Genomic DNA, 27,587 nt, shown 5'->3' with positions numbered 1-27,587 from the left:
TGTAACTTGGATGTTTACAGCACTGGAGACGGGGAAGGGTTTGATTGTGTATGGGAACGGAAAGGCAGAATTTGAGAAGCATTACTTCTGGGGAGAGGTTACAGATATATATAGTGGGGGTGATACCCCTTGGAGACAAATCAATGAAAAAATGAAAGAAATAAGTAGGAATGATTAAGGACTCTCAGAGAAAAAAAAGCCTCCTTTCCCCATGCCACCATAACCCAAATTACCCATAAAAGAAACGGTACAAAAGGGGGAAGAACCAAGGAGTTCTTAAACTAGGGATCCTGTTTGTGAAAGAAATAAGAATACAGAAAAGCAGATCACATCCATATAAAATTATTGTAAAAAAATTGAAAATGAGAATCAAAGCATTTTTCCTGATGCAAAGTCTTATCAGAAAATTTGAAGAAACAGAAGAAAACTCAAAACAGCTGGAAAGAAACACACCAAAGTAAATTCGTTTAGGAATATAAAATAATACCTAAAATCAGAAATATAAAAACTAAGACCAGAAATAGACTCCCCTTAACCCCCTTCCTTCAAAAAAACTACTTAGACTTGGGAGAGAAATTGAGAAAAAATATATCAGTAATGAAGAGTCTGCAGTTCAGGAGATCCAATTTTGATCTCTGGGTCAGGAAGATCCCCTGGAGAAGGAAATGGCAATCCAATTCAGTAGTCTTGCCTGGAGGATCCCATGGACAGTGGAACCTGGTGGGCTACAGTCCATGGGGTTGCAGAGTGGGACATGACTGAGCGACTAACACACACAATGAAGACTAAATTACAAAGTACTGATAGAGTAAAAAATTTAACAAGGGGTAGTAAAGAAAAAATAAGAAGAATAAAAATGAATTAAAATGAGGAAACAAACAAAGCATTTCCCTTTGAAAGTGGGTGAAATGCAAAACAATTTGCAAAGGTGGTCCAGCAAACCTATGACTGGAGAAGAGAATCAAAACAGTGGACCAGAACTGGTATTTAAAATTGTAAGTCCAGAAAAGTCCCATAATCTACACGCTGCTGCTGAGTGCATGCTCAGTCATGTCCGACTCTGTGACCCCATGGACTGTAGCCCGCCAGCCTCCTCTGTCCATGGGATTCTCCAGGCAAGAACACTGGAATGGGTTTCCATTTCCTCCTTTAGGGGATTTTCCTGACCCAGAGATTGGAACTGAGTCACCTGTGTCTCCTGCATTGGCAGGCGGATTATTTACCACTGGGCCACCTGGGAAGCCCTAATCTACAAGTTGATAGAGTCAAAGGATACTAGGAAAAATTTATCTGAAACAATCCACTGTGAACAATCAACTAGCTAAATGAATGAAGTTCAAAGAAGAAATCTTCAGGTCTTTCAGGTAAAGAGAAGGATTGGATTCTCGAAGGTGACTATACAGTAGTTCATTTAACCAACTCTATAACTGGACAATTAGGTCATTTCTATTTTTTTTTTTAAATTGTATTGGGGTATAGTTGATTTACAATGATGTGTTAGTTTCAGGCGTACAGCAAAGTGAATCAGTTATGCATATACGTGTATCCACTCTTTTCTAGATTCTTTCCCCGTATAGGCCGTTATAGAGTACTGAGCAGAGGTCCCTGTGCCATATGGTAGGTCCTTATGAGTTATCTATTTCACGTGTAGCAGTGTGCGTATGTCAGTTCTAATCTCCCATTTATCCCTCCACCCCTTACCTCCTGGCACTCATCAATCTGTTTTCTACATCTGTAACTGTATTTCTGTCTTGTAGGGAAGTTAATAGCGCACCCCTTCTTAGATTCCGCATAGAAGTGATATCATATAGTACCTGTCTTTCTCTGACTGACTTCACTCAATATGACAAACTCGAGGTCCACCCATGTTGTTGCAAATGGTATTATTTCATTCCATTCTACGTCTGCATCACATTTTCTTTATCCATTCCTCTGTCAGTGGACCTTTAGATTGCTTCCGTGTCTTTGCAAATAGTGCTGCAGTGAACTTTGGGGTGCATATATCTTTTGGAATTATGGTTTTCTCCAGATATATGTGAATTAGTGGGATTGCTGGATCATATGGTAGCTCTATTTTTAGTTTTCTAAGGAACCTCCATATTGTTCTCCATAGTGGCTGCACCAGTGTGGGAGCCAGAGCTACCAACTCTACCAAGGAGGTGGGGGCGTAGCCTTCTTTTCCACACTCTCTCCAGCATTTCTCATTTGTAGATGTTTTTGATAACGGCCATTCTGACAGGTGTGAGGTGATGCCTCCTTGTGGTTTTGATTTGCATTTCTCTCCTAATTAGTGTTGTTGAGTATCTTCTCATGTGCTGTTTTAGGCATCTGAATGTCTTCTGTGGAGAAATTTCTATTTAGATCTTCCTCCCATTTTTTGCTCCTTAGAAGAAAAGCTATAACCAACCTAGACAGCATATTGAAAAGCAGAGACATTACCTTGCCCACAAAGTTCCAAAGGTCCGTCTAGTCAAGGCTATGGTTTTTCCAGTAGTCATGTATGGATGTGAGAGTTGGACTGCAAAGAAGGCTGAGCACCGAAGAACTACTGCTTTTGAACTGTGGTGTTGGTGAAGACTCTTGAGGGTCCCTTGGACTGCAAGGAGATATAACCAGTCCATCCTAAAGGAGATCAGTCCAGTCCTGAATATTCATTGAATGGACTGATGCTGAAGCTGAAACTCCAATATTTTGGCCACCTGCTGCGAAGAACTGACTCGTTACAAAAGACCCTGATGCTGGGAAAGATTGAAGGAGGGAGGAGAAGGGGAGGACAGAGGATGAGACGGTTGGATGGCATCACCAACTCGACCGACATGAGTTTGAGCAAGCTCCGGGAGTTGGTGGTGGATAAGGAAGCCTGGCGTGCTGCAGTCCGTGAGGTCGCAAAGAGTCGAATTTGACTGAGCGATTGAACTGACTGACTGACACATTTTTTGATTGGGTGCTATTGTTATCATTACTGTTGTAGCCAATATCGTGATTATATTGAGACTGATCCTCAGCTGAGTTCCCAATCCCCCCAGAATGGGACTGAATGGGGGAACAGGGAGAGCCCGGGACAGCGCCCTCTAGAGGAATCGCTGATCCCACAAGATGTCACGTGTGGGTCTTGGTTTTAGCTTGTCTTTTGATATGAAACTTGAGATGGTTTCCTGGCTTCAGAACGAAGAGACCCATGCCCTTGGCTCTGTTGCCCAGATGGGTACCTCATTCCCCGCTCCTGCCTCCTGTTTCAGGTCTCACAGCGCTGCTATCATCTGACCTCTACAGAGGCTGCTGTTTCCCTGGGATGTTGGGGACCTTCATTAGAGATTAAGGGAAGGAATGATGTGCCTTTTGGGTCAACCCTCCATCCAGCCCACCCCAGCTGGGAAGACCCTGGTAGTCAATCCCAAGAAACGCTCTACAGCCAGGCACCGCTGGGGAACACAGAGGCAGGAAGCCCAAGTGAGGCGCTTGGCCAGCCGTCCGACTCAGCCAGCGGCTTCTCACCCCACTCTACCTTTCATCTCAGGAAAAAGAAAGCCTGACCACATCTTCCTGTCAGCACTGCTCTGTCCTTCAGTTCTCCCCGCCCCCACACAAACATTTCACAGGATTCTTGCTCAGAAATGTGCTCTGGGTGGGTCTGGGTTCTGTGAGCTTTTTTTTTTTTTTTTTTAACCTTGGGGAAGAATTAGTCATTGTTGAGAAGCAGGTGAGGGTGGTGCTTGTGTACCCTGACCCATCGTACTTGCAGAACAGGCACCATCCTGTTACGCTGGGGCTGTGGGGTGGGGTTGTTACGCAGCACCGGTTGACAGCATGTATCTTTCTAGAATGTTCAGGTCCATGGTGTGTGTTCATTTCACTGAGCTAATCCCAAGGGCATTGCTTCTTTTTGTTCATGGTTTAGTCGCTAAGTCATGTCCGACTCTTGAGACCCCATGTACTGTAGCCCACCAGGCTCCTCTGTCCATAGGGATTCTGCAGGCAAAGATACTGGAGTGGGTTGCCATTTCCTTCTCCAGGAGATTTGCCCGACCCAGGGATCGAACTCGGGTCTCCTGCATTGCAAGCAGATTCTTTACTGACTGAGCTCCGAGAAATAAGCCCCATTTTTGTGCCAGGAAGGCAGCTATGACTTCTGGACTGTACACACAGATGAGTGATGCATTTTAGCATCAGACTCTGAAGCGTCTTTGAAAGCTGCTCCTTGTCCCGTTTTTGCTTTGGGGAATACAAGTATTGATAAGGCAGTCGTCTTCTGATGACCACTGCCAGAGAAGAGGCAGCCCTCGAGGAGCACCTTAAAACAGAAACAAAACAAAAAGACGCCAGAGCAATGGATGTTTGCTCTTGCTATTACTCCACACTACCAGAAGATGGAGTCATATCTATTTTTCTATATGCTTTCCCAATCAGCAAATATTGTAGGCAAAAATCTCTGTGGGTAGGTTCATTCTGCAGTGTGTGATTGTAGTCTTGGCTTAGTTTTGCTTTCTACCACCCATCTTTCCCCTTTCTTCCCTCCTTCCTTCCTTCCATCTACTTTCTCATTTTTTAAAAAATGAAAACAGCTTTATTCTTAAGACCCTGTTAGAGAAGTCACTCTCCCTCCGCTTAAAACACACACATACACACACGCATAAAGGTTCCTCCTCAGGTTGGAAAAGATTAATATAGGAGCCATGGGTGTTAATTCCTTCAGTTTTCTGCTCAGAAAACAGAAGTTCGATAACATCTGCTCTATTTATTCAGTGCATGCAGGCTTCCCAGGCGGCTCAGTGGTAAAGAACCTGCCTGCCGATGCAGGAGACCTAAGAGACACAGATTTGATCCCTGGGTCGGAAAGATCTCCTGGAGGAGGTCATGGCAACCTATTCCAGTATTCTTGCCTGGAGGATCCCATGGACAGACGAGTCTGGCGGGCTGCAGTCCATGGGGTCACAAAGAGTCGGACATGACTGAATGACTGAGCGTACATACTTATTTGGCAGGGCCTTATTCTAGGTCACTGAGAGCTTCAGAAGAAAGATAGACCTTTAGTCTATTAAGGGCTGTAATCTGTCCTCAAGAGTCTGGGTTGCGAGACCTCACCATCCTGCAACCTCCGCATCAGGAGGTGATGTATCAAAAGGTACCAGAAGCTAAGGCGACTGCAAGTGTTTTGGGGAAAAGGAGGAGGTGCCTCCAAGGATGAGCAGAAGGAGGTGGAAAATGGGTAGAATTTCAGAGAAATGTCATTCCTCTTCTTTAAGCTTTGTAATTTACTGTATTCATCCTCTGAAATGCTCTCTTGTATTTTTTTCTCTGCTAAAGGCCTAATTTCCCTCATTCTTTCAATTCCTCCACCCTAGTTTAAAAAAGAAAAATAAGTAAAAAACTGATTGATTGGAATTGAGTACAGCCATAATTTCCATAACAATATCAACAGTTTCAAAATCAGGTTCACAACTTCCCAGCAAAATTAAATCATGGCTCCTGGAACATCGGCTTCATGGAACAGCTTTTGCTAAATAGTAATCTAGCTTCCAATCAAGCAGCACCCAGAGCACCCTTGTCAGCAGAGGGGAAAATGGTTCAATGGGCTTGATAGGCAGGTGGGCCAGCCGCTCTCAGACACCCTGGCAGCTCTACTGGGTATGTGGAACTTACAGATTTTAAGGTGTGATTTGGTTCCTGGTGAGGGTCCTTAGGCAAATGGTCTGACTGTGGTTAAGTCTTGGTTGTCTTGGAACCACTCAGTTGGGAACCCGTTCTCTCTGAATCAAATTGCCAGCTTCCTTTGTCCACATTTTCCGTTTAAGATTTCTTAGTGTCTCTGAGCGTCGGTAAAGTCTTGGCTTTGCATAGACATGCATAAGGTATTCCTTGGCTAGAAACACCTGTCTTGTGTATCTTGGTTTGTGAGAAAGCTTCCGAAGGCTCTTTTGGGCTCAATTCAATACCTCGAGTTCTGAGCCATGCTGCGGTTTGCGGTTTGGAGAGGTCAGCGCTGCTGCCAGAAATGCTAAACCCTCGGAAGGTCAGGTCTAGTTAAGGCCCTGCAAGCCCAGTTTTCCTCCAGACTTCAATCAACACAGTCAGAGAGAAAAGAATATATGCCAGCTGTGGACATCACAGACATTCCCATCCAAGCTTTCCATTCTTAGATGAGATGTAGGTTGACCAGCTGGCTGACCCATCTTCACCAAACAGCTCTGCAGAGGTCATACACCCTGCTTTATCACTTAGGCTGTCTTCTCATCAAAATGCTGGCAAAGTATGGGCATGCTCCAGCACCTTACCTATCTCTCTGGACAATCCACAAAGGCCAGGTACAGTAAGTCCCCTACATATGAACCTTCAAGTTGTGAACTTTCAAAGATGCGAACATGCATTCCATCAACATCAGGTGTGAGTGGAATCGCAGCTTGCCCTCCACCTCCTATTGCTGATCATCCTTCAGCTCTACCATCTCCCGTCTCCTCTCCCCTCTCCAGTCAGTAACTCTTTTTGCCTGTTCACTGGATGCCAGCCCCTGTATGACACCTGTTGCACTGTACCACTGAACTTTTCAAGCTACTGTACTGTAAGACTAAAAATGTTTTTTTCTATGTAAGTGTTTGTCCTGTATGTATTATGTGTATGGAAAGTATTATAAACCTATTATAGTACAGTACTATATATCGGATTGTGTTAGCTGGGTACCTATGCTAACTGATGCTGAAGCTGAAGCGCCAATATTTTGGACACCTGATGCAAACAGCTGACTCATTGACCACCTGATGTGAACAGCTGACTCATTGGAAAAGACTCTGATGCTGGGAAAGATTGAAGGCAGAAGGAGGAGAGGGCAACAGAGGATAAGATGGTTGGACGGCATCAAGGATTCAATGGATATGAACCACTGGGAGACAGTGAGAGACAGGGAAGCCTGGCATGCTACAGTCCATGGGGTCACAAAGAGTCAGACTTAATGGACTTACAAACAAATTGGACTTATGAATGATGTCTCTCAGAACTGAACTTGTTCATATGTAGGGGACTTGCTGTAATGGCTACTGCACTAAGATCACGTCTTGACTTTGTTCACCATCATGGAGCCTTAATGCAAACACTTCACATCTCCTATAAAATGGGGCTAATCAGAGTGTGTGCAGGGAGCACAGTGCCCAGCGTATAGTAAGGCTCAATACATGCATTTCTTTCCTCTATCCTCAGCAACAGGCAAAAGAGAAAAAACAAAAAGACTTTAGAAATAATCTATTCGAGTAATTTTAAAATATTTTAAAGCCATGAAGAATGCTTTGTAGGCATGAAACATAAGCCTATGAAATACATTTAAGAAAAGCATCTCTGCAGAAGGAGTGAGGACCTGGAAGAAATGGAACCTACCTCTTGGCTTACCTCCTTTTTTACCCTCTCTCCCAGAATACTCTTGAAAATGTCTCTAGAACTTTAAGAATTCCAAAGTTTATACTCTCACAACCCCTCTGGACATGGAACAACTGACTGGTTCAAAATTGGAAAAGGAGTACAACAAAGCTGTTCATTGTGGTCCTGCTTATTTAATTTAACCTATATGCAGAGTACATCATGTGAAATGCTGGGCTGGGTGAATCACAAGCTGGAATTTAGACTGCCAAGAGAAATATCAACAATCTCAGATATGTACACAGAAAGTGAAAAGGAACTAAAGAATCTCTTTATGAGGGTGAAAGAGGAGAGTGAAAAAGCTGGCTTGAAACTCAACATTGAAAAAATGAAGATCATGGCATCTGGTCCCATGGCTTCATGACAAATAGAAGGGAAAAAGTGGAAGCAGTGACAGATTTTATTATCCTGGGCTCCAAACCCACTGCAGATGGTGACAGCAGCCATGAAATTAAAAGACACTTGCTCCTTAGAAGGAAAGCTATGACAAACCTAGAAAGCATATTAAAAAATATAGACATCACTTTGTTGACAAAGGTCCTTATAGTCAAAGCTACGGTTTTTCCAGCAGTCGTGTACGGATGTGAGAGTTGGACCACAAGCAAGGCTGAGTGCTGAAGAATTGCTGCTTTTGAATTGTGATGGTGGAAAAGACTCTTGAGAGTTCCTTGGACTGCAAGGAGATCAAATCTGTCAATCTTAAAGGAAATCAACCCTGAATATTGATTGGAAGGACTAATGCTGAGGCTGAATCTCCAGTACTTTGGCCACCAGATGTGAAGAGCTGACTCATTGGAAAAGACCCTGAAGCTTGGAAAGACAGAAGACAAAAGGAGAAGAGGGTAGTAGAGGATGAAATGGTTAGATAGCTTCACTGACTCAACAGACATGAATTTGAGCAAACTCCGGGAGATAGTGGAGGACAGAGGAGCCTGGCATGCTACAATCTTTGGGTTCACAAAGAGTTGGACACGACTTAGTAACTGAACAACAACAACAACCCCTCTTTTAACCCAATTATACCATTTAAAAATAGCAGGCCAAAAGAACAAAAAAGACACATGTGTGGTTACATGGGTAAAGAAAAACCTAGTCAGACTTGGCCAATTTTTATTATATACCCTTGCATTAAGCACTGGAGATAAAAATGGGATATACAGATCTTCATCTACTCTACTTTCTGAAGTAAAATCAGGGCTTAGGATCTTATAACAAGCACAAATTTTGATTCACTGTTTTCCTGGAAAATTAGAGATGTATGGTTACAGCAAAGATCTATTCTGAGTCTGTAAACTAGTAGCTGAGACCAGATAACTTCATAAAAGATGACTAAGGCATCCTTGGCTTAGAACGGAATGTGTGGTCCAGAAGCTATTATAGGAATCAGAAGTGATAATAATCTGGATGGGTGGAGTGCATGGGGAGCGCTCCATGGAGGGTGTTGTCCCTAAGGGAACTCTAGAGGATAGCCAGCGCACTGGCCAGTGGCAGGGTGTTAGCATTAGTTACTCAGTTGTGTCCGACTCTTTGTGACCCGGTGGACTGTAGCCCATCAGGCTCCTCTGTCCACGGGATTTTTCAGCCAAGAAGGAGATCTTTCCAACCCAGGGTTCCTACCCAGATCTCCTGCATTGAAGGTGGATTTTTTTTTTTTTTTTTTTTTTTTTTTACCATCTGAAACACCAGAAAAATCGTGGTGGAGAGAGAGATAAAAACTGTTAACTCCAGAGGACACTCTATGGAAGTAGGGTAAAAAAACCATATGTGTTTTTTTCTTTTTCTTGCAAAAAGAAAAGCATTGCTTTAATCATATGGAAATATCACATTGGGAAACTGACAGACATTTTTTAAAACAACTGCTCTGTAGTCTTTTCAAAAGTCATCCATAAAGAAATGGCTAAGGAAGAAATCCAGGTTAAAGAAAATTAAAGATTAAAGATATGGCATGGAGTTAGTTTCTTGGATATTTTGGGTATTAACTTTTTTTTTGTTTAACCAGATATATAGTTTGCAATTATTTTCTCCAAGTTTGTAGGTTGCATTTTCATTTTGTTGATCATTTCCCACGCTGTGCAGAAGATTTTTAGTTTTGCTTAATCCCACTTGTCTATGTTTGCCTTTGTTGCCTGTGATTTCAGTGCCATATCCAAGAAATCATTGCCAAGATGAATGTTCAAGAGCTTTTCTAGGCATTTTACTGTTTCACGTCTTACATTTAAATGTTTGATCCATTTCTAAGTTGATTTTTGTGCGTGAGGGGCACATCCATTTATCTGCATGTGGATATCCAGTTTTCAGAAAAAATTAACAGGTGTCCATGACCACAGGAAGAGAAGCGAGTGTAGCACAATGGTAACATTTGCTGAATCCGAGTGCTGTTCTTGCAAGTCTTTAAGTTCCCAATTATCTCATAGTCAATTCAGTTCAGTCGCTCAGTCGTGTCCGACTCTTTGCGACCCCATGAACCGCAGCACGCCAGGCCTCCCTGTCCATCACCAACTCCCGGAGTTCACCCAAACTCACGCCCATCAAGTCAGTGATGCCATCCAGCCATCTCATCCTCTGTCCTCCCCTTTGCCTCCTGCCCCCAATCCCTCCCAGCATCAGAGTCTTTTCCAGTGAGTCAACTCTTGGCATGAGGTGGCCAATGTACTGGAGTTTCAGCTTCAGCATCAGTCCTTCCAAAGAAATCCCAGGGCTGATCTCCTTCAGAATGAACTGGCTGGATCTCCTTGCAGTCCAAGGGACTCTCAAGAGTCTTCTCCAACACCACAGTTCAAAAGCATCAATTCTTTGGCGCTCAGCTTTCTTCACAGTCCAACTCTCACATCCATACATGAATACTGGAAAAACCATAGCCCTGACTAATAGAAAGTTATTTAAATCTCATCAAAGTATTGAATCACCTCAGTTTAACCCCAACAATATATGTTGAAAAAAATTGAAGAAACAACCAGCTTGGTGGGAGATGAAGAATTTACTTGAGAAGTTGAAGGTAGATCTTAGTAGAGTTGCTGGGGAAGGGGGTGAAGGACATGGACTTTATTAAATGAGGCACCCCTGCAGAGTGTAAGCGTGGAGAAGCCAGTGTCTGCAAAATGATCTTCTGGGAAGATTAATTGCATCATCATAGTACAGATGAAGGGAGGCACCAGGAATACAAACTGGGGAGAAATTACAGTAGTTCAGAGATGACGTCATGAAGGACTGGGCTTGGGGTGGCAGTGAGACCAAAAAGGAAGGGCAAGGTATGAAGAACCACACAAAGGAGGAAACAGCAACCTTCAGAGGCTCAGAAGCTACTGCAGGTGAGGAGAGGGAGGAGCTCAGAATGAAGGCAAGATGTGAGGCTGGAGGACAGCCCACAGGATGGACAGGAGAGTCTGTAAAGAGAGGCGGGCTTAACAACCTGCCTGCCAACGCAGGAGCCGCAGGTTTCACCCCTGGGATGGAAAGATATCCCAGAAAGGAAATGGCAACCCACTCCAGTATTCTTGTCTGAAATAATCCCATGGACAGAGGAGCCTGGCGGGCTACAATTCATGGAGATTCAAAGAGCCAAAGAGCTGAACATGACTTAGCAACTAAAGTGAAGTGAAGTGGAAGTCGCTCAGTCGGGTCCGACTCTTTGCAACCCCATGGAATTCTCCAGGACAGAATACTGGAGTGGGTAGCCTTTCCCTTCTCTAAAGGATCTTCCCAACCTAGGGATCGAACCCAGGGATTGAACCCATGTCTCCCTCATTGCACAGGGATTCCTTACCAGCTGAGCCACCAGGGAAGCCCTAGCAACTAAACAGCAAACAAATAAAGAGAGGCACTTAGGAGGCCCTCTAAGTTGACTGAGTGTGTGGAGATGGCAGAATGTTAGCTAGACCTAGAGACTGTACTTAGTGCAGGAATTAAGAGGCCAATGCCAGGGATGTTAGCTAGACCTAGAGACTGTACTTACTGCAGGAATTAAGAGGCCAATGCCAGGGGCCAATCCATCCCACCACTCCTATTGGCGTCCCCTTGGGCAACCAGTGAACCTCATTTGATGGCTGTGAGGATGAACTAACATGAGGGATATGATGTGCATAGGACAAGTCTGGCCCTTGGTAGGTGCAGGCTTTCTGTCTCCGTGTCTATCTATAAATTTTGCTCTAGTTCTTGAGTTGCCATGGAAGAAAGATGTGAAGCACTCAAATGTAATGAGGAATAAAGATAAATAATGGAGAAAGAAATGGCAACCCACTGCAGTGTTCTTGCCTGGAAACTCCCATGGACAGAGGAGCCTGGCAGGCTACAGTCCATGGGGTCACACAGAGTCGGATATGACTGAGCAACTGAGGATGAAAGATAAGTAAAGGGCTGACTCATTGGAAAAAACTCTGAGGCTGGGAAAGATTGAAGGCAAAGGGAGAAGGGGGCGGCAGAGGATAAGATGGCTAGATAATATCGCCAACTCAACGGGCATAATAGTGAAGGACAGGGAAGCCTGGAGTGCTGCAGTCCATGGGTCATAAAAGAGTTGGACATGACTTAGCAACTGAACAACAGCATCACCAGTCAAGACCTGGGCCGGGCAGATACCAGACTCGAATTCCCAAACATGTTCTGAAGTTACCGGCACCTGTGCTCTGGTTCAGGCCCCAAGAGCATCACTCAGGACCACTCATCACCCATCAATTATTAATCTCACAGCGTTCACCATTTTGGCATTGGTCACTATTTGCTATAAGAAATGACAGTCATTATAGCAAATACAACAAAGAGTGTTATAGTTTGAGAATGATTTAGAAACAAAAGGCTACTAAGGCTCTTTATAAAACACTTCGCATCTGAATTTCCCTTAATTTGTCTCAAATCTGGCTCCCCAGGTCACAAGATTTTAAAACCCCAAGTGTTTGGGAAATTTGGGCCAGAAGGAAGAGCCTCGGCCAGGAGTCAAAAATCTGGCTTCTGATCCCAGCCATAACTTACTCGCTCTGTCACGCTGGCCAGGTGACAACTTTTCTGAGCCCCAGTTTTCTCCACAGTAAGCTCAGCAGGGGATGTGAATTCTGGGTCTTTCCCAGGTTTGTGGTGAGAGGCCAGCGAAAGAAAGAGGTTGGGGGTTTCAGGATGGGGAACACATGTACACCCATGGCTGATTCATGTGAATATATGGCAAAAACCACCCCCAAATTGTAATTAGCCTCCAATTAAAATAATAAATTTAAAAGAAAAAGAAAGAGGTTGAGAGAACACTGGTGCCTAAATGTGTGGATTAGAGACACAATACTTTGACAACTCACAGCCATGAGATTCAACAAGCGAATGTGTACAAAGGGCTCAGGAAGGAGGCCGCAGGGTGTGGACGAAGGCTCCTAGCACCCCAAGGGGGTTCCTGTGTCTCTGGGCCAGGCCTGGCCGGTTCTGCCAGCTGTAATGTCAACACGGACAGTTCTTGTCTCAAGTCCCAGGGGACAAATGATGCTTTGGGCCCCGGGTCAGGAGCAGAGTCCTTTTCCGTTTGCCTCACAGAGGCCTTCCTCTCCTGGCCTGCGGGGTAGGCGGGCTGTAAGTAAGCAGCAGGCCGTTTTCTGCTGAGTCACCCGGCTCAGCCCCTCCTGGCTGGTGTCGGCCGCAGATTCCTAGCAGGAGGGGCTGGCTCCCCTGAGCTGTTTCTGTTCGGGGGCACGGCGAATAGCATTTTGTTTGGAGGATCAAATAGCCTTCCTCAGAAACAATGGAGGTTTTTTTTTTTTTTTTAATGGGGTAAGGTGGGCTGCTTGCCAGGGTGGCCTGCCAAATCACGCCAGTGGAGAAGGCCCTGCGGTCCCTGGGCTTCGTGCCACGAATTTGCATCCGTCGAACAGAGCAGGAAGCAACAGCCCAGAAGGGCCTGGGTTCCGCCGATCTTATTTTTACCACTTAAGACAGATGTGCCCTTGGTGGAGGTCCGAAGGCCCTGTTTCACTTCCACAGCTGCCGCGCTGCATAATAAATAGTTGCTGACCTTTCACAAGCACTGTCCTGAGTGAAAGAGCCGACTCACTGGAAAAGACCCTGATGCTGGAAAATATGGAAGGCAGGAGGAGGAGACAGTAGAGGATGAGATGGTTGGCGGGCGTCACTGACTCCCTGGACATGAGTTTGAGCAAACCCTGGGAGTCAGTGAACAACAGGGAAGCCTGGTGTGTGCTTTAGTCCATGGGGTTGCAAACAGTTGGACGTGACTTAGTGACTGGACAACAACATGAGTGCTTGCCAAGTGCCAAGCTCCCTTCTGCGCTTTCAAAGCATCTCCTCAGTCAGTCGTGACCAGCTTGTGAGCTAGGTTCTCTTTCTTGTTCTTGTTTTCCGCTTGAGGACACTGACTCTCAGAGAGGCCAAGTCACTTGAAAAAGGCCACACAGCAGTTAGGTGGGGGAGTGGGGCACTGGATGCCAGGGCCCATTCTCTGGACAAGGACACCAGGCAGCAGGCTACAGGGCCTGATGGGTGGGGACGTGTGAGTCTCTGATAGCCGGTGTGCAAGTGGGTGTGTCCTCAGTGGGTGTTACTACTATTATTTATTTCTCTAACACAACCGGATGATGCCTTTGAAGACAATGAACAACAGCAGAAAAACGATGCTGCGGCATTGTTCTCTAGGCTGGTTTTTGTCCTGTCTCGCCCCACGTCGTTATGACTTGGAGGATCTGTGAGCAGGGACCCTGGAGGTGAAAAGGCCACACCCCAGCTGCATACTCTGGTTATATCTGCTTCTGAACTGTTTCGGGCTGACCTTGTTTTGAAGCAGCGTAACCTTCAGCTGCATGTCCTTATTTTGTGGGTTTGGACTGAAGTGTGTAGGTTGTAGAAATTGCATGGATTCCAGACAGGCTGACCACACTTCAGATGCCACTGGCAGGTGTGTGACACCTACTCTTTTAACTCCATGAGGGTCAGATGCACATTATTCCTCAGAGAGCAAGAACTTTCTCAAACCAACTCAGAACTGGGCTATGTTGCTTGCTAGCGAGTGGCCTGATAACACCAGGGCTTTTGTTTGTTTGTTTTTAAGAGCTTCAAAAGACATTTGCTTCGCTCTCAGTGTCCCTTCCAGTGCCTGGGAACTAGTCCTGGTTGCTGGAGCCAAAAATACATTCTTCCCTTTGTTGTTTAGCCCCTCAGTCATGTCTGACTCTTTGGGACCCCACGGACTATAGCCGCCAGGCTCTTCCGTGCTTGGGGATTTCCAGGCAAGAACACTTGGTCACCATCAAAATCAAATTACCAAGCAAGCAGGTGCTGACAAGACCTGTCACCACACAAACTTAATTAAAAAAAAAATAGATAAGGGAGCCAGTTTCCTGCAGAGTGACATTTTGGGGCTCCCCCTCCCTCCCCCACTGGGCACTGAAGACTCCGGGATGATGTCACTTTGTGACGGGGTTGGTAGGATCTGCAGCTTGGAGCCTGGGACCTGCCTGCCATGTGGGCTTCTGTCAGAGTCACTGTCAAAACCATTCATCTTCAGCTTACGGCTGCGCCTTCTGGGGGGACTGGGTTTTCTTGTTCTGTTTTGTTCGGCATGGCATTCAAGATTCCTTCACAGAAATCTGTGTTGGGGCAAGAAAATGCTACCTGTGTGATGCCCTTGTAAAGTCACCATCTGGGCAATATTCATCTTGCTTTGCAAAATACCAAGGATTTCCTCGGGCACAGATGCTGGGCCAGTGATTGAACGTCAGTGATCGCAGTTGTAAACCCACACGCAATCAAGTGTAATTAATGCACCTGGTACCCGCTGCCGAGTTCACGTTCCTGCCCAGTGCCTGGCTTTTTTGTCTTATGCGTGGGGCTTGGTTTTATTTCCTTCCCTTTTGGTGGGGCGGGCAGGGTTGGGGGGAAGAAGTTTGCAGTCTGAATCCTTCTCAGCATCTTTGGCGGTAATTAAGTCGCTGTCACGGGGCTGGTTAAAAAAAAAAAAATGGAGTGTTTGTGTGTGCTCAAGAAGCCGCATCACACGCAACAATACAGCACTGAGCGACTTTCTGCGGCTTCAAGAGCCCATTGTCCTGTGCGCCTGGGATCCGTTCTGCTGTTGGCGGATCGCTGGCTTTGGGAGGCCAGAGCCCCAGGCACTGGTCTCCTCCCGGTTTTGTGTCAGACAGAAGCGAGGGATCCCAAGCTTGTAAAAAATAAAGCAGCCCGCCATCTTCCGACAAGCAGGATTTCACGATCGCCTTCCTCTTTCTCTCTGTGGGGACTCTTAAAGTGGTGATGGGGCGGGCGGGGAAGCCTCCTGCTTCCATGCAATTGACATCCTGGGAAGCGGTGGACGCTCTCTTTGGACAGAGACCAGGGAGGGTTTGTAGGTGGGACAGGGAGGGTGGAGGTGGGCAGAAGGTTGCAGAAAGGTCAACAGTGATGGTACCTGAGGGTTGTAACGGGGTGAGGGGCCCGAGGGTCCCTGAAGACTCCTTCCAACCCAAGAGCCACATAGGCTGTTGGGTGTGGGAGGCTGGGAGGACCTTGATCAGGGTTCAGGTACAGGCAGGGGCAGTGACTGAGCTCCTTCGCAGCCTCCCCGCTCAGCGTTTGGGGAAGGGCTGGTGATCTCTTGGAGACCTTGCTGTGGGCAGGGCAGCCTGGGAAACGACAGCCCCCTGCTCATCCACCAGGACTGGCCCATCACTTCTGCAAGGAAATAGGAAAATTGCAGGCGGCAATTAGAGGTTTCAAAGGCCCTAGTGTGTCGTTAGGGGCTTGTCAATGCCTTTCCCCGAGCTCGGCAATGAATGGCTCCCCATTGTCTCCCATCAAATTAAAGCTCCTTATCATAGGCTGGAGCATCCTCTGCTAATTGACTCCTGCTTTCCTCACTCATCTTTTATGCCACCGCACCTCGTCCCACCGCCGTCTGCAAAAGCCTTCTAATTGCCAGCTCTCTTCGAATCAATTCTATTCAACAGATGTGCATTGGATTTCCGCTCCAGAGCTGGGCCCTGAGAGCAGGGGGCAGCCGTGAGGCAGGTGAATCAGATGTCACTGTCTTCGGAATAGAAAAGGACTTCCTCCTGTCTGAGATATTCTTGCCTGGAAAATCCCATGACGGAGGAGCCTGGTGGGCTGCAGTCCATGAGGTTGCTAAGAGTTGGACACAACTGAGCGACTTCACTTTCATTTTTCACTTCCATGCATTGGAGAAGGAAATGACAACCCACTCCAGTGTTCTTGCCTGGAGAATCCCAGGGACAGGGGAACCTGGTGGGCTGCCGTCTATTGGGTAGCACAGAGTCGGGCGTGACTGAAGTGACTTAGCAGCAGCAGCCTGTCTAGAGAGGAAGCGAGAGTTTGAGCCTCAGTCCAAACTCAGATGCTGAATCATCTCAGGAAAGTTAATTAAAGTCTTCAGCCCTCTGTTCTGGAGGCTCAGCAGTAAAATGGGGCTAATATCACAGCGTTGCTCTAAAAATTGAGATTTTTATCTGTCTATGGCTTCCCAGGTAGCTCAGACAGTTAAGAATCCACTTGCAATGCAGGAGACCTGGGTTCAATCCCTGGATTGAGAAGATCCCCTGGAGAAGGGAATGGCAACCCTTTCCTGTATTCTTGCTTCAAGAACCCCGTGGACAGAAGAGCCTCGAGGGCTACAGTCCATGGGATGGCAAAGAGTTGGACATCACTAGGGACTAACACTTTATCTGGCTACCTACGATCTCTATATAGACCACACACATATGTATACACATATATACAAACATGCACGTGTGTGCACACTAAACCCTCAAGGACCCACTGTTCTTTTCACTGCAGTTCAAATGGAGCCTGAAGCAGCAGCAGTCATCTCTGTCTACAGAAGCTGGCAAAGGCCTCATTGAAGAGGAGAGATGGAGTAAATTTTTCTTCTTGCTGTATGTACGAGAGGGAAGGAGCATTCCAGGGAAGGGAGCTCCGTGTACAGAGTCAGGGAGGAATGAAAGAGCCCTACATGTTCCAGCAACAGCAAGTTCCACTCGGGTCCTGGTTTCTAGCGGGGCCCAGAGGTGGAGGATGGGGGTGGTGGGGAGGATGACCCCAGAGAGGCATTCGGTGGGCAAGTCCACACCCACCGAGGCCCCGCCTCTTTCATTTGGCAGCTGCTCCTAATGACGCCTCCTCCACTTTCTCTGTGCTTTGTATTTCTGCTCTAAATATTACTCAGACTTACCCTTTCCATTCAGCCTTACCTGCTTCCAGCTTCAGAACAAGCCCCTGGCACCACTCAGGACTGGTCAGATGTCATCTGTCACTTGTCTGGGCTCAGCTTGTAAAGTCCTCCAGGATGGAGGCCTCCTAGAGGACTCCCCTTGTAACCAGGTTTCAGTAGCACCTTGCAAACAGAGGGAGTTTCGTAAATGCAATTGCCTCAGCAGGTAGATTCTTAATTAGCAGCAGAGGAGTAGGGCTGGGAGGAGCAGAAACCCAGTAGAGATCCAACACCTTTTTTCCCAGTGACCTCAAATGAGTCATCAGTCTCTTTGATCCAGATTTTCTGTATCATCAATACAAGGGCCAGTTGTTTCTGAGGACGTCCTGAGAAGCAGGGAGCAGCCTCAGGGACTTTGGGAGAAGAGTGAAGCCTAAAGGGAGCCTTTGTTTCCCTAACTGAGGCTGGGAAAGAGCCTGTCAGGTTCTTATGGGCTCGTTTGCCTGATGGGCTTGGAGACTCGGAAGCTGCACCCCTGCCCTCTAGAGAACAGGGCCCAGGATGGGGCTTTTTTACCAGCCCTGGTGTGTGGGTGTCACACTTCACCCCTGTTTATCAGGTCGTGGTGTGGGCAGTGGCAACCCGTGGGCTGTGGTGGTGACCTTCACAAACCCCGGCAGGAGGGAGCTTGGGATCAGAAAGATGGATACACACCAACATCTTCCTGCCAGTAAGTGCAGGAGCTGGGGTTGAGGTGAAAGGTTTTCTGACACCAACTCCAGGATCTTTTTTATCATCCCACCCAGTATAAGATGCTCACCATGCTGCGCCACCAAAAGGGAAACATACATAGAACCAAGAGCCCCATGGCAACGGATCACAAACCTTGTAAGTTTCAGGCTTGACCAACTGTAGGGAGGAGACGGAATAGACAACAGGGAGAGAGGCATGGGGGCCCCTGGGCATGGGCGGAGGGAACAACTGGGGGTCAAGTGCAGAGCTGGAGGTCTAGTGACAAAGTCCAGACTAGCAGAGAGAGGGGAAACAGAGGGGCTTGGGACGAGCGTGGGCTGGCTGCACAGTTGAGCGTGACCAGTCAGGACTCAGTTCCTGATGAGGGAGCTGCCTCTGAGGGTGGGTTCAACATTCAGATGGAGCACTCTCTATACACAGGGGGCAGAGCCACGTTCCTGACTTCACGAAGACGATCTTGCTCTCTGTCTCTCACGTGAGATAATCTCACTGTAAAGAAGGGCGTCTGGACACGTCAGTCTGATCCCTGCTGGTCACAGGTACACGGGGAGCCTGGATAGAAATACAATATGTGTTTTCACCTTTGCATCATTTAATCTGTCCTCTGGCAGAATCTACCTGGAAGGGTGACTTGGGAGTCCTATCCTCTCTTGAAACCCCCTTCTCCTCCTTCTCAGTCCTTCTATCTTTGGATTCCAGAGGGACTGCCTCAGAACCTTGAGGCTTCCTGCCTGCTGACTTTCTCCTGCCTGAAAATAGTTATGCTGGATCTTCCAAGCTTTGGAGCCTTAGAGGAAAACCCAGAATGCAAACGGATAACTCCCTCATTTTCCTCTCTCACTGTATGACGTCACCATGCTATTACACCTGAATAATTATATAAGAGAAACAGGTTCTATCCCTGGGTTGGGAAGGTCCCCTGGAGGAGGGCAAGGCAACCTACTCCAGTATTCTTGCCTGGAGGATCCCACGAACAGAGGAGCCCAATGGGCTACAGTCTATAGGGTTTAAAAGAGTCAGACATGACTGAAGCGACTTAGCAGCCACTTGGTTATTTTAAAGACTTCTGTATGGACCAAAAAGTTCTTCAGTTCAGTTCACTTGCTCAGTTGTGTCCGACTCTTTGTACCCCATGGATGGCAGCATGCCAGGCTTCCCTGTCCATCACCAACTCCCAGAGCTATAATAAGCCAAAAGGTTCTATTCCACACCCCCCACCCCAACCAAATTCATATGTTGAAGCCCTACTCCCCAGTGGGATAGTATTTGGAGACAGGGCCTTGGAGAGTTAATCAGGGCTTAATCCAGGCATGAAGGTGGGCACACAATGCACTTAGTAAGCTCATAAGAAGAGGACGCCTTAGACCAGAGCTCCCTCTCTCTGGCATGTGAGAACATGGTGGGAAGGCAGCATCTGCAAGCCGAGAAAAGGGCGCTTACCAGGACCCGACCCTGCTGACACCTTGATCTCAGCCTCCAGAAAGGTGCAAGACAAATATCTGCTATTTAAGCCACCCAGTCTATGATATTTTGTTATAGCACCCCAAGATTATAAAACAAGCTTCTCCCTCCAAAGGGTGAGAGAAGGAAAATGAGTTGGATGTTAAAGGACAATCCAGAAATGCTAATTCTTGAGGATGCCAGACATGAAAGACATATAACCACCTCTTCCACGAAGTCCTCCTTGACCTCCCCAGCTGACACTGACCTCACTTGCACACAAGCTCAGCTGCCATGCCTGCAGTGTTGAGTGGCATTGGTTTGAGTGCCTGTGTCCTTTTCTCAACAGACTCTGAGGTCCTTACAATTGGACCTTGCTTGTTGGTTCTCTCTGCACATGGCTGGCACACGTGTGGGCCTCCATGAGTGTCTGCGAGTAGAACACGCAGTAGGAAGAACTCTAGTTACCTCTCCCAGGGTATACTTTTCAGGTGTAGACATCTTAGATCCAGCACCACAGTTAAAAGTTCCGGCCCTGCATGAGAATGCCTGGGTTGGAATCCTTCCCCTCCCACTTAGCTTCCTGACTTAAGGCTAATAGCTGACTCTTCCTGAGTCTTAGTTTCTACAACGATAACATACAGGCAGGAAAGATGCTTAAGCTTGTGGTGCAGTCAACTAAGATCATCCATGTAAGGGGTACTGGGCCTAGAGTCACTAGCAATGCCTGTGTGTGTGCACACACTTTGTGACCCCATGGACTCTAGCCCACCAGGCTCTCTGTCCATGGGATTCTCCAGGCAAGAATACTGGAGGGGATTGCCATTTCTTTCTCCAGGGGTTCTTCCTAACTCAGAGATCGAACCCACTTCTCTTGTGTCTCTGGCATTTCCAGGTGGATTCTTTACCACTGTACCCGGGAAGCCCTCAATAGCCTCAAAAGCCCTAAATCAAGCAATTATTATTGTTTCCAGGAGGCAGAAGGGAGAGAGATTGCTCTGTGTGATGACCAGGGATATGGAAGGAGCTGGTCTTGAACTGATCTTAGAGGGTGGTTGTCGATAGTAAGGCATACTTGGTGTGTGCTAACACGTAGCATACATTTGCTTCATTCTTAACACAAGTCTGCAAGGAAAGGATAATTAGCTCCATGGTGAAAGAACAGACTGGGGCTCAGTGAAGTTGTGCAAACCTGCCCAACAGAACACACAGCTAATAAATTACAGAGCGTGGGCTTGACCTCAAGTTTACCTGACCCCAACAGTGTACAGGCAACCCCAGGGGCAGGAAAGCCAACATCATCTACACTCTGGTTACAAGAGAAGGTGCCTGTAAAGACAGGGGGACAGATGATGAAAGAGAAGACAGATGGGGTCACAGGTGCTCACTAGGGCCAGGCGGGGAACTTGAACTTGTTCCATAAATATTATGATGCCATTTCAAGGATGGGAACAGGGAAGAAAGCAGATGAAAGGGTAGAGAGAAGCCTAGATTGTAGTATGTGCTGTGCTCAGTCACTCAGTGTGTCCGACTCTGTGGCCCCATGGACTGTGGCCCGCCAGGCTCCTTTGTCCATGGGATTTTCCAGGCAAGAATGCTGGAGTTGGTTGCCATTTCTTACTCTAGGAGATCTTCCCAACCAAGGGACCGAACTTGAGTCTCTTGTGCTTCCCGCATGGCAGGTGATTCTTTACCTCTGAGCCACCTGGGAAACCCCTAGATTGCAGTATGCATGCTCAATCAGGTCTGACTCTTTGCAACCCCATGGACTGAAGCCCACCAGGCTCCTCTGTCCATGGCATTCTCCAGGCAAGAATACTGGAATGTGTTGTCATTTCCTCCTCTAGGGGATCTCCCTGATCCAGGGAGATTGCAATATAGTCTTTGTCACTTATCATCACAGATCTCAGCAGTGTCATGTGTGTGGGAAATGGGGTGATAAAGAGAGGGCCTGGTGCCAGCCATGCCTCACCTGGGTGCTACGGAAATGCCCGTCCTTGGCCTCGTGTCAACTGCAGGTATTTGTAGAATTTCCACCTCAGACCTTAGCATCTGGACGCTCTGCTACTAGCAGCCAGATCCAGTTGGGAGGGAGAGGATGCCCACGAGAATACAAGTAAAGAAGCTCCCGCCTCCTCCGAGGATGCCCTGAGCTCTGCGGGGGCCTCTGTCCTGAGAGGCTGTGTCCTGGGCTCTAAGCCACTCCTCAGGGGCTCTAAGCCACTCCTCAGGAATCAGCCTTGAATAGGTGCCTCAATCCCTACCACTTCAGTTCCCTTTTGTAAAATCGGGGGATGATAGCGCCATCTGCTCAAATGCACCTGCTGTATCAAGAGAGCCTACGTTTGTGAAAAAGTGCAAAATCATTGTCCAAGCATTGAATTTGCCACCCAGATACCTTCTTACTCCTGTCTCCACCCCAAGTAAACTCCACTGAATTCAATAATTATGCTCAATCTGAGGGGGGAAAAAAAGATCAGGCACCAAAATAGTCACCGGACATGCAAAAGTGAATGAGAAAAATCTGTCCTCAAATCTCTCTCTCTTTAATAGAGGAATTCCAGACCCAAGCAAATATGGCAGTGGGCAACCTGGATGTCACCTGTCCTCTGAGATTCCTCCCGAGTTGTGCCCATTGCTAGTGATGTCACCATGTGAGCACTTTCTATATGCAAGGAACTGACTGCTTATCTCAGGCCCTCATCACTTTTCACAGAGACGATTTCAATAACTCGCCCCCTGGTCTCCTTTGCTACTACTGTCTAATCCCTTCTCCCCAAGGCCATTAGAATGAGCCTTCTCAAACACATGTAATCATGTCACCACTGTTTAAACTCTGAATTGACTTCTTTGTCCCCAAGACAAAGTCTAAATTCCTTGACAGGCCATGGAAAGCCCTTTATTTTTGTAAATTAATTTTTATTGAAGTATAGTTGATTTACAATCTTGTGTTAGTTTCTGCTGAGCAGCAAAGCAAATCACGTATACATATACATATATTCAGGATTCCTTGATGGCTCAGACAGTAAAGAGTCTGCCTACAATGTGTGAGACCCAGGTTCAATCCCTGGGTTGGGGAGATCTCCAGGTTGGTATTCTGGCCTGGAGAATTCCATGGACAAAGGAGCCTGGTAAGCTACAATGGGGTCGCAAAGAGTCAGATGCGACTGAGTGACTAACACACACCCACAAACACTTATTCGGTCTTTCCTAGGTTCTGTTCTCATATACCGTGGGCTTCCCTGGTAACTCAGTGTAAGGAATCTGCCTGCAACATAAGAGACCTGTGTTCAACCCCTGGGTTGGGAAGATCCCCTGGAGAAGGAAATGACAACCCACTCCAGATTCTTGCCTGGAGAATCACGTGGGCAGAGGAGCCTGGTGGGCTACAGTCCATGAGGTTGCAAAGAGTCGGACACGGCGGAGCTACTAAGCACGCATTCCTATACAGGTCCTTACTGAGTACTGAGTAGAGTTCCCTGTGTTATACAGGAGGTCCTTATTAGTTATCTATTTTATATTTAGTAGTGTGTGTATGTCAGTCTCAATCATGCAATTTATCCCTCCCCTCCACTTTCTCTCTTGGTAGCCGTAAGCTTGTTTTCAACATCTGTGACTCTTTGTTTTGTTAACAGGTCCATTTGTAAATTTTTTAAAGATTCCACATATAAGTGATATCCTGTGATAATGGTCTTTCTCTGTCTGACTTATCTCACTCAGTATGACGCTCTCTAGCTGCAGCCATGTTGCTGCAAACAGCGTTATTTTGTTCTCTATATGGCTGGCCAGTATTCCACTGTGGATCTCTCTACACGACATTTTCTTTACACGTTCCTTTGTCAGTGAGCATTTAGGCTGCTTCCGTGGCCGGGCCATTGTAAAGCAAAGCTGTTTCTGATTTTAGCTTTGCAACCTGCTTTCAGTACCCCCTAAATACTCCAGCCAAGAGAATAGGACCACAGTGGTGATTCCACCCGTCAAGCCTTCTCCAAGTCTCTATACTGGAATTCCCTCATCGATCTACGAAAGTCCAACTCCTGAGTCGGAACCGAGGGTTTTCTCTTATAGGAAGCTTCTCTCTGCCATCACGTGCCCAGTTAACACACTCACTACCGTACTGTCTACAGTAATTGCTACTTCTGTTATGAGGAAGTTGAACGAACGGTGATGAACGGTGATGGCAGGATGCCCCTAACATGTAGAGAGAACAGAGGAGGAGCATTTATCTACGGTTGGATCTGGTTTTCGGGAACGCATCACAGAAGAGGTAGAATTCCAAGGCATTTCAAAGGAAGAGCTGAATGCACTGAGGTCACTGTGCTCTGAATTCCCAGCTGTCACCAAGGAGAAGGTCAGTATCGGAGGCTGTTGAGTAGGAAGAAGACAAAGTTCCGTGAACAAGCTCAGGGCAGCTAGATGGTGGCAGCTTTTGTTCTCCGGGTTGGTCTGCTGGCTGCTGGCTCCTCTGGCCATGGGCCAGGTGCCCCCTTAGCAGGTGACATTTTAAGAGATCCGGCACCAGCGGCAAGTGTGGGTGAAGTTGACATTTACTAAGACTCTTTCCCGCCACAAAAATGAAGTTCCAGCCATCAGGGAGGGGACCGAGGGCCGCAGACATTATCATTTTACTGGCCAGGGCATCTTTTGTTGCCATCAGAAAACAGCCATCCACCTTCTGACTTTGCTTCCAGCAGCCTGGGTCTCTCATTGAACAGTGTTTTCTGGGATGTTTTTTTCTGGGGAACCAGAAACAGGTTCCTTGACCCCTGACTTGACCAGTCAGAGGCAAAGAAAACAAAGAAGCCACCATCCTCACCCCCTCACTCAGTAGCTTCTGAGCTTTTGTGAGATTACAGAACCATCTCCTGTTTGTTGTTGGTATTCAGTTGCCATGTCATGTCTGACTCTTTGCAACCCCATGGGCTGAAGCATGCCAAGATTCCCTGTCTTTTATTATCTCCTGTTTGGTCCTTTCTAACTCCGTAAAGAAGGCTGAGTGCTGAAGAACTGACGCTTTTGAACTGTGGTGCTGGAGAAGACTCTTGAGAGTCCCTTGGACTGCAAGGAGATCAAATAAGTCAATTCTGAAGGAAATCAACTCTGAAGATTCATCGGAGGGACTATTCCTGAAGCTGAAGCTTGAACACTTTGGCCACCTGATGTGAAGAGCTGACTCACTGGAAAAGACCTTGATGCTGGGAAAGATTGAAGGCAAAAGGAGAAGCAAGTGGAAGAGGATGAGATGGCTGGATAGCATCACTGACTCAATGGACATGAATTTGAGCAAACTCCAGGAGATAGTGGAGGACAGAGGAGCCTGGTATGCCACAGTCCATGGGGTCATAAGGAGTCAGACACGACTCAGCAACTGAACAATAGCAACAACTTTAAGCATATCAAATAATTCCTTATTCCCAGGAAGACAATTCTCTGCTTCCATAATTCTTATTTCAGTCTTATTGCAACCCATTTTCTCCTCCGCTTTTTAAATTTCCACCCCATACGTCTTACTCTAGCTCCTCAACCTTAGTCCAAATGAGCACTTACTCTGTTGGGTTTTAGATATTTTGAATATGTATGGATGGTAATTGTATCTTCTGCCCCTAAATGCATCTTTTTAAGACTTCAGTTCAGTTCAGTTCAGTCACTCAGTCATATCCGACTCTGCAACCCCATGGACTGCAGCACGCCAGGCCTCCCTGTCCATCACCAGCTCCCAGAGTTCACCCAGACTCATGTCCATCGAGTCGGTGATGCCATCCAGCCGTCTCATCCTCTGTCATCCCCTTCTCCTCCTGCCCTCAATCCCTCCCAGCATCAGAGTCTTTTCCAATGAGTTAGGTTTTTGTTAACTCTTCTGGTCTCTCCTTTTACATTCAGTGCTTCTGCCCCTTTAAGAATATGGATCTTGCTAGAAGGGCTGTTAATTCCCTGCCACTGAGAGTGGATTAGGCCGTCTGTCCTGAACCCTCACCTGATAGTGACGTTAACAGCAGCTACCACTGACCACGGGCTCCATGCTGGCCAGACACTGGATGTGGCCCCTGACCTGGATCCACGGTCTCGTTCATGGTGACAATGAGTCTGAACATTCCGTATCACTGTTGTCCCCAGTGTGCAGGTGTGAGAATGAGGCTCAGAGGGGCTGCACGGCACGTGGCAGATCAGACAGATACTGGGATTCCGAATCTACCTGCCTCTGAAGCCAAAGTTCAGAGTCCCATGCTGCCTTATAGCTTGAGCTTTTGTTGAGGTATGTTTTAATTTCTCCTTCTTAAGAAAATGATGGTAAATAAAGACAGAGGATGAGATCTTAGAAACAAACATCCTGGACACCCAGAAATTGTCCTCTTTCCTTATTAAGGGCCTCTCAGCAGGAGCGAAATTCAGTTTCCTTAGCTAAATCCATTTGAATTCATTTCCAGGAGCTAAAATTTGACAAGCGGCTGTAACAACGCACTCCGGCGGAGGCCGGGTCTGTAGCCGGCGGCATGCCTGCCACGGTCTAATTTTGTTTCTCTCGCGTTTGCCTGGTGTGATTTGTCCTTTAGAAACCAGCCTCATCTGGGAATAGTGTGCATTTGTTAATTACCTTTACAGAGCCAGCAGATGGTGCAGGAAGAACTGTATTGTCTGTGGACCCAAGCCAAAACAGGGAGAGAGAGGCATCTGTTTATTTGTTTAATTTCTTTGCAAGGAAATGGTGGGTATAAAAATAAAACCGGTCGTCACTAGGCATTTCAAAACGAGAAACACTTTTGGTGTCGCATAATAATGGTTTAAAATAAAATTCCCTTTTATTCCCCAAAGCCTTTGCAATTCAAAGAAGCCAAGGAACCAGGAACTGGCTGTGCTGGACTCAGAGAGGATCCATTATGTGTGAGTGCTAAGTCATTTCAGTCGTGTCCCATTCTTTGCAACGCTATGGTCTGTAGCCTTCCAGACTCCTCTGTCCATGGGATTCTCTAGGCAAGAATATTAGAGTGGGTTGCCATGCCCTCCTCCAGGGGATCCTTCTGGCCCAGGGGTCAAACCTGCATCTCTTAGGTCTCCTACATTGGCAGATGGGTTCTTTGCCATACCTGGGAAGCATTAGCTAGTCTTAGACGCTGGCCATACTTAGCTGTTGAGGAAAAGAGCCCTGATCTTAGGTAGAGAACCACCCAGCAAACTGGGCGCCATGTAGTGCCTCACTGTACATCCACAGCCCCACTTCTCGACTGGCCAAAGGCCAGGTGAGTTTTGTATGAACAGAGGATTACGGTCACTCTGTCTACACGTTTATCAGCAGGAGTTCAGAATAGAAATCTACACCTCTGTCCCTAGAATGAGAATATTCCAGAGAGAAGGACCCTTCAAAGCACCCCAGTTGAACCTCCTATTTTCAGAGATTAGGACATAGAGAACCCAGAGCAGGAAAGGGCTTGATTCCAAGTCACCAAGATTATCAGTGGCAGAGTCGGAGTCAGAGGCAAGGTGACCACATCTCTCAGCTTGCTGCCTTCCTTCCAGAAACTCCACCAGGTGAGGAGAAGACGGGGAGGGTTGGCCTGGGAAGACTCTGCATGGGCTATGTGAGCAAAGCCTTAAGAGACTGCTGGCTGGGCAAGGATGGGCCCTTAAGGCCACACACGTGGAGGTGGGCAGAGACATGACTCTGAGAAGCTCAAAATAGACTAGAGAGACAAGAGCGCCAAGAAAGGTTGCTGGTGAAGGTATCTTGTCATGAAGATACAGAATCAACAGACATCAGCAGGGACAGTCATGGTCGGGCCTGTGTCCAATATGCTGCAGACAGGCTGGTGGGGAACCAGACTGAGGCAGAGATGTCACAAGGGATAAACAGAAA

At 47.0% G+C, this 27,587-nt stretch overlaps 2 long non-coding RNA genes across 2 annotated transcripts in view; one reads left to right on the top strand and one right to left on the bottom strand.

The window, feature by feature from the left end:
* The window catches only part of LOC102170218, a 38,021-nt gene extending 20,305 nt beyond the window's left edge, over window positions 1-17,716 (bottom strand). Inside the window, exon 1 of the long non-coding RNA XR_310096.3 lies at window positions 17,586-17,716. This is a non-coding gene — a long non-coding RNA (uncharacterized LOC102170218). The remainder of the gene's footprint in view (window positions 1-17,585) is intronic.
* On the top strand, window positions 18,359-25,962 carry LOC102170039. The gene is made up of 3 exons (XR_310095.1): window positions 18,359-18,433; window positions 18,719-18,837; window positions 25,853-25,962. It is a non-coding gene; the product is annotated as an uncharacterized LOC102170039 (long non-coding RNA).

Source organism: Capra hircus, chromosome 6, assembly GCF_001704415.2.
Source record: "Capra hircus breed San Clemente chromosome 6, ASM170441v1, whole genome shotgun sequence".
NCBI classification, from domain to species: Eukaryota; Metazoa; Chordata; class Mammalia; order Artiodactyla; family Bovidae; genus Capra; species Capra hircus.
The sequence above is the reverse complement of the archived record's forward strand: the minus strand, read 5'-3'. Positions and strand labels throughout refer to the sequence as shown.